We start from the raw sequence: 13,777 nt of genomic DNA, 5'->3' as shown, positions 1-13,777 counted from the left end.
AATGTGTTAGTCAAGACTATATGATATTTAGTCCCACAATGTGTTAGTCCACACTATATGATATTTAGTCCCACAATGTGTTAGTCCAGACTATATGATATTTAGTCCCACAATGTGTTAGTCAACACCATATGATATTTAGTCCCACAATGTGTTAGTCCACACCATATGATATTTAGTCCCACAATGTGTTAGTCCACACCATATGATATTTAGTCCCACAATGTGTTAGTCCACACCATATGATATTTAGTTCCACAATGTGTTAGTCCACACCATATGATATTTAGTCCCACAATGTGTTAGTCCACACCATATGGTATTTAGTCCCACAATGTGTTAGTCCAAACCATATGATATTTAGTCCCACAATGTGTTAGTCCACACTATATGATATTTAGTCCCACAATGTGTTAGTCCAGACTATATGATATTGAGTCCCACAATGTGATAGTCCACACCATATGATATTTAGTCCCACAATGTGTTAGTCAAGACTATATGTTATTTAGTCCCACAATGTGTTAGTCCAGACTATATGATATTTAGTCCCACAATGTGTTAGTCCAGACTATATGATATTTAGTCCCACAATGTTTTAGTCCACACCATATGATATTTAGTCCAACAATGTGTTAGTCCACACCATATGATATTTAGTCCCACAATGTGTTAGTCCACACCATATGATATTTAGTCCCACAATGTGTTAGTCCAGACTATATGATATTTAGTCCCACAATGTGTTTTCTCCTCCTCTTCAATGGCTTTCATTCGCTCTGTCTTCATAACTGATTCAACTTTTAATGCGTGGATGGGAGTAACGCAATAAATTTTGGCTGCGACCAGTTTTGGCAGAATTATTTCCCTTTGTCTGGTTTCTCTATATTGACAATTTAGTCCCAAAATTTTATGTTTTCAACTCCTCTGTAACTGCTTGTAGTATTATTTTTTAATTTTGCCATTGAAATGCCTCAAATTTGGGCAGAACTATTGCCTATTTTATTTTCTTTATAAGATTCAAATATATGGTTCTTTCTGGTCCTCTTTATTTGATGAGCGGATTCGTCTGTTCTTGGGAATGATTTCTGTGACACATCTTGTTTTATAAATACTTTAAACTTGAAAAAGAAAACATATAATATATAATATAAAATAAAAATCATATATAATCAAAAACAACAATATTGGAATCGATTATCATCGTGACGTTAAATGACGGCTAGACAAAACGTGAGTTATTATTTAAATTGAGTACAACGTCTTTTCAGATACAAAAGAAAATTATTATGAAATAATGACAAATTATACTTGTTAACACAATTTGACATTATTTCACAAGAGTGGGCGATCGTCTCTTAATATTCGTTACTTGTATGGAAGGTGTTAGATGTAAAACAAATAATATGTTAAACACAACGGTTTCGACCAAGAACGATCAATTTATATTATAACAATCACATATTATTTTGGTGGATGATACATTCTCACTTAAATAAGTTGATGCTTTGTGATTATATATCACTAACGTAGCTTATTATATTCATTATAGAACGTGTATGAAAAACAGCAACAAATTAGCCTAGTTAACAAATATCCAAAATAAAACCAAAATTATTAACACGTGTTGTGTATTTCCGACAAATTTCAGTCAAATAGAACAAGAGTAAAAAATAAATCAAACATGTATACATAGTGTGTCTGATAAATTATGGCTTATTGATAAAGGTTTAAAATAAACAAATATAAAAATACATATATCTCTAAATGATGTCAATATTGCTTATTATAAACGTATCATTATATACAGACAAGAAACTAAATGAAGGGCCATTGTGATGTACACAAAGTTGATTTTCAGCAATGCATGACCGCCATTGTCTACAATGGCATATCGCGCTGAGTCGGTGGCCGTAGACCGGTCGCCAGTTGATTTCCGCCCATCAGACATATCCATAGTCGTAAACGTCATATTTGGGAGAATCTATTAGGAGTTATTGAAGAGTAGCTAATGAGAATGGGCCGCTGCTGGCTGACAGACGACCGAGATCATATCACCATATTTGCGGTGATTCAGTGAACCTTTTAGTGGCGTTTAAACTGTGGTGGTCTGTAATCTCGATGAAAGAAGATGCGCTTTCCGATTGTCGGTGATTTCCTTTGACCAAAGATGCTCTCCGCTAAACGTCCTGCCAAAATGTAATCAATTCTTTTATGAGAACGCTAACTGAAGTTGATATCCTCATCGCTTGTTGGGTTTATTCCATATATGAAAGGTAAAGAATATGCTTATCGTTTAACTTCGATGGTACAGCTACCTTTTACATTTACTACAGCATGTTAGGTTTAAATCTTAATATGATTTTTCAACTCATATATATTAAAGACTATGGATTATTGTTGCGCATTATGGTGTTCAGCAACACAGTCACACTTACGTGAAATACATTCGATACAAAAACGAGCTGCTTAAATAATACTGAATAAACCATATTCAACTCCTTCAGCTCCCTTATTCACTAAACTTGGTTGGTTGACATTCAATAACAGATGTACTTTCCTAATTGGATCTATTGTTCATAAGTTTGTTATAGGCGCAATGCCCTCTTATTTCAATAATGTTATTCATATCTCAAATAACAATGTGTACACTCTTCGATCCATCACACACACTGATATATCATCTATTCCGTTTAAAACAAATTATGGAAAACGAGCGTTTTCGTTTCGGTCAGGAACCATATGGGATTCAATCTCAATAAGCATCCGACAAGAGTCTTCGAATACTACATTCAAAATAAAATGTAAGGAATACCTACAAACAAATCATTGATATATATGTATGCTCATTTGTTAATTTTTCTATGTTAATACTTTGTTGTGATGTGTCTGATGTTATTTATTTTGAAAGATTGATTTTTGAAAGATTGATTTTTGTATCATATTTTGCATATTTTGTATTATCATAATCATCATCGTCATCATAATCATCATCGTCGTCGTCGTCGTCGACGTCGTCGGAATTGATAAGGAAGTTATTATAACATTTAACTGTATAGTTCATTTTCTTTTTTCCCTTGTATGTTCGTATGCATGTTTCAAAATATATACTTGTGTTTTGTTACTGAAGACCACATTGTAAAAAAGAAATTATTTCTTAATATGATTTCTTCGTGAAATAAAGTTATTATTATTATTATTATAACCATAGATTTTAGGCATTTGATAGATTTATAGCCTAAAATCGATGGCACAGCCGCAGTGCACATTATGCACCGCTGATTAGGTTTTAATCTATATAATATTGTCACACATGAACAGGAGATGATTTATTATATATTAGAGACATTTACAACACAGTTATTAATTTGGAATACTATAGTGGTAGAAATACTTTTACACTTCAATAATTGTAATAGCCGATTGGTAATGATCAGTTTCTACATATAGTTAAATACTATTTAAACCATTCGCAAAATTGTTGCTTTTCCCAGCCATTACCTCTTGATTATATTTTTCAGTTTTCTAATTTATATGTGCTTATAATTAAATGTGGTTACACGGCGCCTGCAAAAACATCGCAATAATTCATATAAACGTGGTAGTATTTGTTGACTAACATGTTTGTCTTATCGATTTCGTTATCGATATTGTTGCTACAAGAAAAAATCCCCGAATAAATTGTATTCGTATGATGTACAAATAGCTCAAGATTTGATTAAATGTAAACAGAGGATCATCCGCTTGATAAAACGCATTTAGTGATACTTCAGCTGTGCTCGTTATACAAGACAGACCATTGTCAGTATTATGATGCAGACATAATCTTACTGTTTGAGCCGCGCCCTGGTGCTATAAAGATGTGCGTTAAGTGTTATCCCAGATGAGCCTGTGCACAGTGCAATTAGGGAAGACACTTTTCGCCTTCGTTTAAACCCCGTTTTTCCAGAACAAGGCTCATTTTGAATTTTATAAGGACGGATGGACTCTAAGATAGGCGACTGGATGCCCCAATAAAAGTTAATTAAGCAAGGTCAAACGTGTTTTTGTCTGATGTAAAGCGTCTCTCAGAATCCATAAATAAGCGACAACATCGCAAACGTGTGTCTGGAATATGTCTACATTTATAGGAATTGCCAATATTTAATCTTGAACGGACCCTCGTTCAGTTCGCAGCTTTATATGTATTGCTACCGTTACAGACTCGGGCCTCGTGAATTCAAAATATCCCATGGAAACATCTGAAAGAACAGAGCAACCTTCTCCTTGTTGACATTCCTACAATCCTTGCTGTTCGTTTGAACTGGTCCAATCAAAGTAATATTAAATTTGAATGATGTTTTATATTTTGTTTTTGCAAATGCTGAATAACAAGTGAATAGACTTTATCTGTAATACTTGATGACGAGTATTAAACCACAACTTTCCCTGACTTAAACAAAAAGGTTAAAAAAAATAAACAGGGCTGGCCCTGCCTACCTCCGAATCTATTTAAGCAGCGCTATGTAGTCTTTGTGGTCCAAAATATTGTATTATAAGACCCGCGTTCTGGAAAAACTGGGTTTAATGCATGTGCGAAAAGTGTCGTCCCAGTTAAGCATGTACAGTCCGCACAGGCTAATCAGGGAAGACACTTTCCGCCTTAGCTTCATTACAGTCATGTGCTACATTAGAGTCGTGTGCTACATTACAGTCATGTGCTACATTACAGCTATATGCTACATTACAGTCATGTGCTACATTACAGTCACGTGCTACATTACAGCCATATGCTACATAACATTCATGTGCTACATTAGAGTCATGTGCTACATTACAGTCATGTTCTAAATTACAGCCATATGCTACATTACAGACATGTGCTAATTTACAGTCATGTGCTACTTCTTCCGTCAGTAAAGTTTATTTGCCCTAAATTTGGCAATAAAACTAACGATACTTAAACAAGACATTAAGTAGGATTAATCACCATGTAAAGTAATGCACTTGGCTATGTTGGTGCTTTTGTTTTGTTTCATTATCGGAGTTTTGATGCACACGTGAACTATGGTGGCGTTCGTGTCCTTTTGACACATACCTCTTAACATATTCAAGATTTAACTACACAATAAAAATGATCTCAGAGAATTAAGTATTCAAAAGAGACCCCTCCATAAGAAATCCACTGTCAATAATGCCTGATTTATTTCGATTTTAGAACATTATTTTGTCCAGAGACAATCCTAAAGGCGCGGATCGCTTGGTATACCATGGTTACGACGGGGGGGGGGGGGGAGAGATTTGAATTTTGACAATATCAGATCATCTTCCAAATTGGTCTTTGTAGTTTTGAGTGGTTGCTTTACATCAGGTTAACTTGTTTGCAATTTTGAAAACACCGCAAGAGAAGACATAACTGGATTCGCCAAAAGTCGTTACTTTTAAAAAGATCCTGTAAAGTATACATCTCTTTGTTTTCGTTTCGCTTAAAAACAATACTCCCTTGAAATAAGCTAGTGTTTGTACAACAAGTGTTGGGCGCGTCACTAACTTTGCGTCACTAACTTCTATCTCCACTACCACCACCACCTCCACTACGACCAACTGTGACAACATTTGAAAGAAATGACTAAAAAACCAAAAAACTACGTATTATGCTTTTCATTAAAATATATCATGCTATTTGCAAAACAAAATTCGATTATAGATACAATAAATCATTACAAATATAACAAAAAACGCAATATTTATGAATAAATTATATCGTTCTACCAGTGTCCATTACTTTTCCTGACATTTTTTTTCCCGTAAGTCCATTAAAAATATCAACAAACTATGATTCAGTTAGAAAGACGTACAGAATTGAAACATTTCCCCACCATATTCACTTATGATGTTGTTGAAAATACTATTTGATGACTCATTATTCGAAAACGTGTTACGTTTGAGCTTTATTCGCGTATGTGTGTTTATTGGTTGTATTAAAAATATAATATATAAAGGATAGTGTGCTGCGTTTAGTGATAGAATATTTAAGCCTCGCTCTGTGAAAAGTTTTTTTTAATGCATGTGCTTAAAGTGTCATCCCATGCTAGCCTGTGTAGTCCGCACAGGCTAATCAGAGACGACACATTCCGCTTTTATCACATTTTTCGTGAAAATGAAGTCTTCTCTTCGCGAAAATTTAGCTAAGGCCGGAAAGCGTCGTCCATGATTATCGTGTGCGGACATCACAAGCTAATTTGGGACGACATTTTACGCACATGCATTAAACCCCATTTTCACAGAGCGCTGCTCATTTATTTCACTCGTGGTTATAGAAATAGTATATTTTCCCTAAAAGCTTCGACACTCATGAATTTTTTATTTCCTGTAACCACAAGTAAAATTATCAAAATTACAAAATTGTACAATGGTTTGCATTGACCACTCTAATAATCAACAAAGCAATATTGTATGCGTTATAACCACTAACAAACAAAACATGCGCGTAGAAAGCTCACATATATTAGGGATAGGTGGCCGTGACTTTTGTTTGCGCCCAACACTAGTGGTTTCTTACTATAAATTTAAACTCGGCGCATGCGCGCAACTACGCGTTGTTGATAGTTGGTCCGAATAGAGGTTATAAGGTCATAATACACCAAATAGTTTCCCTATATAATTCAATGTAAAAGCGACAACTTTGAGCGAAAATAAATGCAACATTTTGCACATAGAGACCCCCATAACCATACCTTTTCTTAAAGGCCATTCTAAGCGGAATCGATTTATGCAATAAAAAAGATATGTCATGTACAATGCAAGAAAGAACTTGACACAAATCAAAATCGACTGTTTTTGCAACTTTTTTTTTCGGCCGTTTCTTAGTGGAATGTAACCTTTTCTAGTGCAATGGTCTACTATAGTCTTCAAGTGTATCATACTTCAGGGATTCAGTAGTGAACACCTATTCATGCCCTACCATTATCTCCGCAAGATAACACCTGAATAATGGTAAAAAGTGTAAAACATGCCTTCCTGTCAACTATGATATTTTTTTAGAGAGTACAGCCCTACATGAAGCGATCATTTAGTGTATTGTAACCATAAATGCAGGATCGATGGGTCATCATGCAAGTAGAAATGCAAGCCCGTGTCTAAAAGACGCCTTTCCTAAGTAATATTCTCTTTTTGTTCAACGACCTTCGGTCTCACTTATACAACATACTACAATCGTATGTACAGTTTATTCCTTATGTTACATGCTGCGGGTAGCTTTTCAAGTTGAATGAATGACAGATAGCCAATAACATGTTACTTATATGTTGTCTCGTCTATTTTGCTTGACAACGTTTGTGAAATAGTGGCATCCTATCATAGACAGTTGACGATCATCCATTGAACTATATTTTTTCCTTGGGTCAACTCGGACGTTTGATAATTAAAATAAAGCAACATAATGTTTTAATCACCTTATATAGTTCGTACCGTTGTCTGATAGTATCGATTGTACGATTCCAATCTCTATCTACCTAAAAGCCAATCTTCCTTGGCCGGAAACTCTAAGCTTTGGCGCTGTTCCTGTTGCACAGAACGCCATGCACTGTGTAAATTACTCAGCGGACAAATAGTGTATTATTTTCGACTTGAAGATGTTCTCATTTTCTTATTAAAGCTTCTTGACTGTTCGAGTTGCACTTCATGACACGATGTCCTACAACCCCATGCGCCAAGTGACACGTGCCGTATTGAAAACATCGCGCTCTTTTATGAGAGGGGAGCGCGTCGCGGGGAGTCAAAATATCAATGCACACCTTAATGAGCGCACCTAATCGTAACAAAGCGTTTGGGCGATTTTGTTTTAAAACACCGGTCTCAGACACTATAAGGTTATATCCTTATTGCGCTACATTAATTACCCCTGAACATAACAGGGCTATAATGGGTTTACCATTGGCGCGGACAATACTGCCCGAAGACCCAAACTTGTTCGAAGAAGTACTCCTACACTTTTTAAAATGTGCGTGCAATTTTTCTTACAGTGTGAAGTTGTTAATGTGATGTTTATAGTATTCTACGTTACAATTGTTGAATTTTTCAAAATTGTTGTAACAACTTGCGGCATATTACGACATGCGACGTCGAGGTGTATTCGTCACTTCTGTGGTTGACACACTCAAGTTTTCGTTTGGTTGCTTCTGTTTTTACAGATAATGCAATACGGGAGATGAGTTCATATAAAAAATGAATGTGTAAAAAGCTGTTAATGAGAATGTTGTATGTCTGTTTTGCGTCTGTTATTGGGTCTGTTATTGTGCATAATACGGATATCGGAAACAGCTTATGCTATACATTAGATGGATACACAGACGTATTGCTTTGCAAAACTATGAAAGGGTGTTAAGCATTTTAAATAAATATCCCTGCGGGTTCTGGGTTATATCGTTGTATACGCTTAACATTTTGTAATGCATTACATTAGTAAGACACTCAACTCGACATGCAAATATTCATTTTGTAATTAATATTGCAATTGTTAATTTTAAATTATACTAGTATTTGTCTCTTCTGTCGCATATTGTTCCTTTGAATAAAGCCTCGTTCTGGCAAAACAGGACTTAATGCATGTACGTAAAGTGTCGTCCCAGATTAGCCTGTGCTGTCAACACAAGTAATTCAGGGACACTTTCCGCGTACACTGTATTTTCGCTAAGAAGAGATTTCTTTTAAATGAAACATTCAAGAAAAGCGGAAAGTGGCTCATGCTCATATATAAATAATGAAACTCCACACAGATTTTCAGGAGATAAATTATGGTACACTAATCATAATAATTGGGTGTGAAACCGGTCCGGGTTAGAGTGGTCAATGCAAACCATTGGGTGTGAAACCGGTTGCAAGGAGTGGACAATGCAAAGCATTGGGTGTGAAACCGATTAAAAAGGTCCCAAACTTCATATTCAGCCCAGAATTAATCACAAAACATACACGTGTAAAGATACATTTTTCGGACACATTTTCAGTCCCCTTCGTGACCATTAAAGTTTTTGTTAAATCTTTTCGAAGGGGTGGTGAGACAAAATATGCTTTATCCGTAGCAAGAAAACATGGAATTTAACATCTAATTATATATATGAGCCGCCTAAACTGGATTTTTGCTAAGAAGGAATTTTTTGAAACGAAAAACAAATCATAAAAGCGGAAAGTGTTGTCCTGATTAGCCTGTGAGGACTGCAATAGAGATGATAACACTATTTGATTCTGCTGATTTGAATTTATCCGCACGGGCTAATCTGGGACGACACTTTACGCACATGCATTAAACTCCATTTTCGCAGAGCAGTCTCATATGCAATACAGGATTCATGACCGACACCGTTATGTATCTAATACGACACAGGAAGCAGTGTCGAGAGTTAATCATGAACTGTTTATTTACTGTTTACCATTCATTTTGCTGATGGTCGATGCTTAGAACATGGTTAATGCGATACTTGTGTGATATTTTTCTAAGACGATAATGAATTGTTCTATATAAGTGTGACTATATTTGTTCTATTTTCCAATGAATTAGTATAACACCAGTGTACGCATACCGATATAGTTATGTTTTTTCTTTAACATCAAGCCAAAATTTAGGTGATCTGTCGTTTTGCAACAAACTTAACGTGTTTACTATAAGAATATTTACAATTGAAAGTAATTTAAAATAATCACGTAACAGTTGTATGGGAAAAAGTTTTTGTTTTTGTTTTGGATAAAACATTTGAATGTTTGATATCAGAAGAAGATATTATGAAGGTATTCAAAACATCTTATGGTATATACGGTTCCAAGTGTTAATCTATCGTTTATTAAGTTACTAGCGCGTTCAATTGAGCATTCATAACGGTAAAATGCACGTTAAGAACTGCCATATTCGTTTCTCTTATATGTCATATCGTCGGTTTTTATGTTATTTCTGATTTTCGATCGAGTCATTTTAATCTCATTTCAAGAAGAATCTATATCTGGTTTCATCTGCGTAGAAAATATGGCCGGCAGTGGAAAGTTGATCGCCAATATTTGTTTGCTTTGGCTGAATATGCTAATCAAATAGGACGGAATATTGCAGTTAACTTTAAAGCACTCTTGATTCATTTTGATTCGATTTCTTCGCGTTTCTTGATGTCAGGGCGCCCACACAGGTGACAGTAAATTGAATACCGGGTAGATCGCAATAATTCATTCATTGTTCTTTGACATGAAGTTAAATTGCTCGATGTATGTAATGTTAATTATTAGGAAATATTTATAGGAAAAAAATGAAGGTTAAACTCCGACAACATTATCTGAAGAACAACTGTATTCTTTAACATCAGCAAGACTGTTTTAAGCAAGTAAGCAATTGCATTTACAACACAGGACAATTCATACAACACCGGCAATAAACAGACACGATAAATGATGTGATCAACGCAGATTTATGGGGTTAAACCAGTTGAAGTATTGCCGGGTTTTTAAATAAAAGTAAATTGTGTACATGTGTTCATGTTTTTTCAAGTTGAAACATTATAAATCATACCGTCGCTTTTAAAGGGACTGTCAAAAGAAAAGTTTTACGAATATACTGAAAATATGAAAACTTAACTTTTTTTCAAGTAATGTAATATACCAGTCGTGATAGTTTAATCTATATCAACTAATACTTGTAAAAAAATACGGTATTTTAGATCTTTTCTTTTTTCGTCAATCGCGGTTCACAGTCCGTTTAATATTATTTCTGATATTCCATCGAGTCATTTCATCTTTATAGATAATTATATATACAGAGGTGGTTATCACGTGATGATCTAAAAGAAGTCAAGATGGCGACGTTCGTGCCGAAACAGGTACTTTTCGCCGTTTTATACCCTTCATTGCTTTTATTTAATTATTAAATGCCGCTTACTTTCCAGCCATAGCAGCAAGTAAGGGATTAGCGTTTAATTCGTTGTAATATTCTCTCTATATCTGGACGTAACCCTCCGTTACCCTTTCTTAGCTGGAGCTGTTCGCCATGTAATTTGTGATCTTTGCTGGGTTTCACTTATTAAATTACTCTCCTGCATACAAACACAGAAATATTTGTATTTAAAATCCATATACGACTATTCTTTTAATGTTTCTTACTGCGTATATGGTAGAATACAGCTGTGTACGAATTGTTTTTTAACGTGAGTACCCCCTCTGATATAGTGTTATCTGCGGGAGTGGAAAGTTGACCCTTTGTAGTCATCTGCTTAAAATCAACTATCAAATATGATTGAAGTTGACTATGCAGCCCACAGGATGCAAGTTGATTCGATTTGGTCGCGTTGCGCTATGCCATGCCTTCAAAACGGTGAACAATACATTTTCTTGCTATCTCTACTGTTCTTTTATTTTGACCTAGAGTCACATGCTCGATTTATGATTGTATTTACATTTATATGTATTTTTTAATAAATATATATGGACTGAAAAAATACATTTCGTAGGGCTGATAAACAATCGTACGATTAAAATTTATATTTGTTTCTACATACGTTAACAAAAAATATTTGGAAGGTAGGGATTGTTTTAATAAGTTAATGTTCAGATTGACTATTCTATAACTAAACATATATTCAAATCAGCAGAGTTAATTATTGTTATCCATTGCAGAAATATTTGTCATATCATGTTACTAATAAATTTGAGTAGCTCGTCGATACGTGTGTCCAACAGTAGCTCGTCGATACGTGTGTCCAACAGTAGCTCGTCGATACGTGTGTCCAACAGTAGCTCGTCGATACGTGTGTCCAACAGTAGCTCGTCGATACGTGTGTCCAACAGTAGCTCGTCGATACGTGTGTCCAACAGTAGCTCGTCGATACGTGTGTCCAACAGTAGCTCGTCGATACGTGTGTCCAACAGTAGCTCGTCGATACGTGTGTCCAACAGTAGCTCGTCGATACGTGTGTCCAACAGTAGCTCGTCGATACGTGTGTCCAACAGTAGCTCGTCGATACGTGTGTCCAACAGTAGCTCGTCGATACGTGTGTCCAACAGTTAACAACAATTTGGAGTTAACCCATTTATGCATAGCGTCTAGAAAAAAAGCCTTGGCAAACAGCTAGGGCCCAGATGAGACTCCGCATGATGCGGCGTCTCATCTGGGGCTGCGCTGTTTGCTTTAATCAATTTCTGTAAGAAATATTCTAAATATAGAAATAAATATACTAGACATCCCTATTTTTGGAAATAAATTGATCCAATTTAGAAGGATGGGAGAGTCCACTAGGCATAAATGGGTTAATATGCGTACTTAATGTGCTGTCATATGAAGGCACGGAATGCTTTAAATATAACATGTTTATATGGGCCGTGCTCTGTGAAAATGGGTTTTGATGCATGTGCGTTGAGTGCCGTTCCCGATTAGCCTGTGCAGTCTGCTTTCATGGTATTTTTCGTGTAAAGAAAGTCTCTTTTTAGCAAAAATCCAGTTTAGGCGGAAAGTGTCGTCCCTGATTAGCTTGTGTGGACTGCACATTTTAATCTGGGATGACATTTTACGCACATTCATTAAACCCCCTTTTCACTGAGCACTGCTCATATAGCATCCAGGAAGTACATACACAACGATACCATCCTCAAAACGTGCACTTAGGAGGTCTTAATTTCCACAATCACTTCTAACCATCAAATGTTTATTAATATTGAACGTTCTGTATGCTGTTAAGTAACCCTCTTCTGAAAGTAACCCCGATTAAATGCCAACAAAACTGGTTTCAACTTATGGCATTGAACGACATTATTTAATGGAAGTTTCGATCTAAACTATTGCTTGCAAATTTATGATACATTGATAACTGATAAACTGATAACAATTTTGACACACTAATTGGTAGCTTAATTATTTATTAAACGGAAATATATTTCACTGTTACAGAGTGCGCTAAATATTAAGAAAAATAAATGAGACATCGATGAGTGTGATATCTTTTGTTTATATATCATCAACTAAAGCATGGTAATTCTTTCGACTATGTATAAAAATATAGCAATCTATTAACATCTAAAATAAAAAAAGAAAGTATTGCTTATTTGTGTCACATATTTTTGGACAAACCGACGTAAACGAATTCTAACACTTCCTTCACATTGTATTCAAAAGAGAACTGTTTCAAGAAGAAATATATCGTCAATATGTCCTGATTTTTTGAGCGATAAGATCACTATAGTCGAGCTGAAATCTCAAATCAATGCGTTCCGTCTCAAGCATCGTGGATACTTACATATTTGACTTATATTTAACACAAAATTAGTGTCCATCATCGACACGGACAACGGAACTGAACTTCCAGCGCCATGGCGCAAAAGTGTGCTATTGACCGCGCCCACCCCGCGCCGGGTTACCAAGGGGGGGGGGGGATTTTAATTTCTCGCAAAATATACTCTTACCAAATTGTAGCTAAATGAATTCCTTTTTCCAAGTTATATCAAAGCGCTGAAGGCATTGAAGTTGTTCGCTATTGCATAATTTAAGACGCAGCTCATTTTTCAAAATTAATCGCAAGTTTGAAATGAACACACGCCATTCAAATTTATAAAGAGTGTGTCATAACGCACGAGTCGAGATGTGTGTGCACTTTTTATCATCCTATTTATTTTATAGAGATAACTTAGACAAAATAACATCAACATTGCCATTTTTAGACGTTCTTAAAGCATAGATAGCATGATGAAAATGGTAATGAGAACTGAATATAAAGACAATTTGCAATCACCATCATATTAAATGAATATTATTGGAATGTCGAATACCTATCTCACT

The sequence above is a fragment of the Dreissena polymorpha genome, chromosome 5, assembly GCF_020536995.1.
Source record: "Dreissena polymorpha isolate Duluth1 chromosome 5, UMN_Dpol_1.0, whole genome shotgun sequence".
NCBI lineage: Eukaryota > Metazoa > Mollusca > Bivalvia > Myida > Dreissenidae > Dreissena > Dreissena polymorpha.
The sequence above is the reverse complement of the archived record's forward strand: the minus strand, read 5'-3'. Positions refer to the sequence as shown.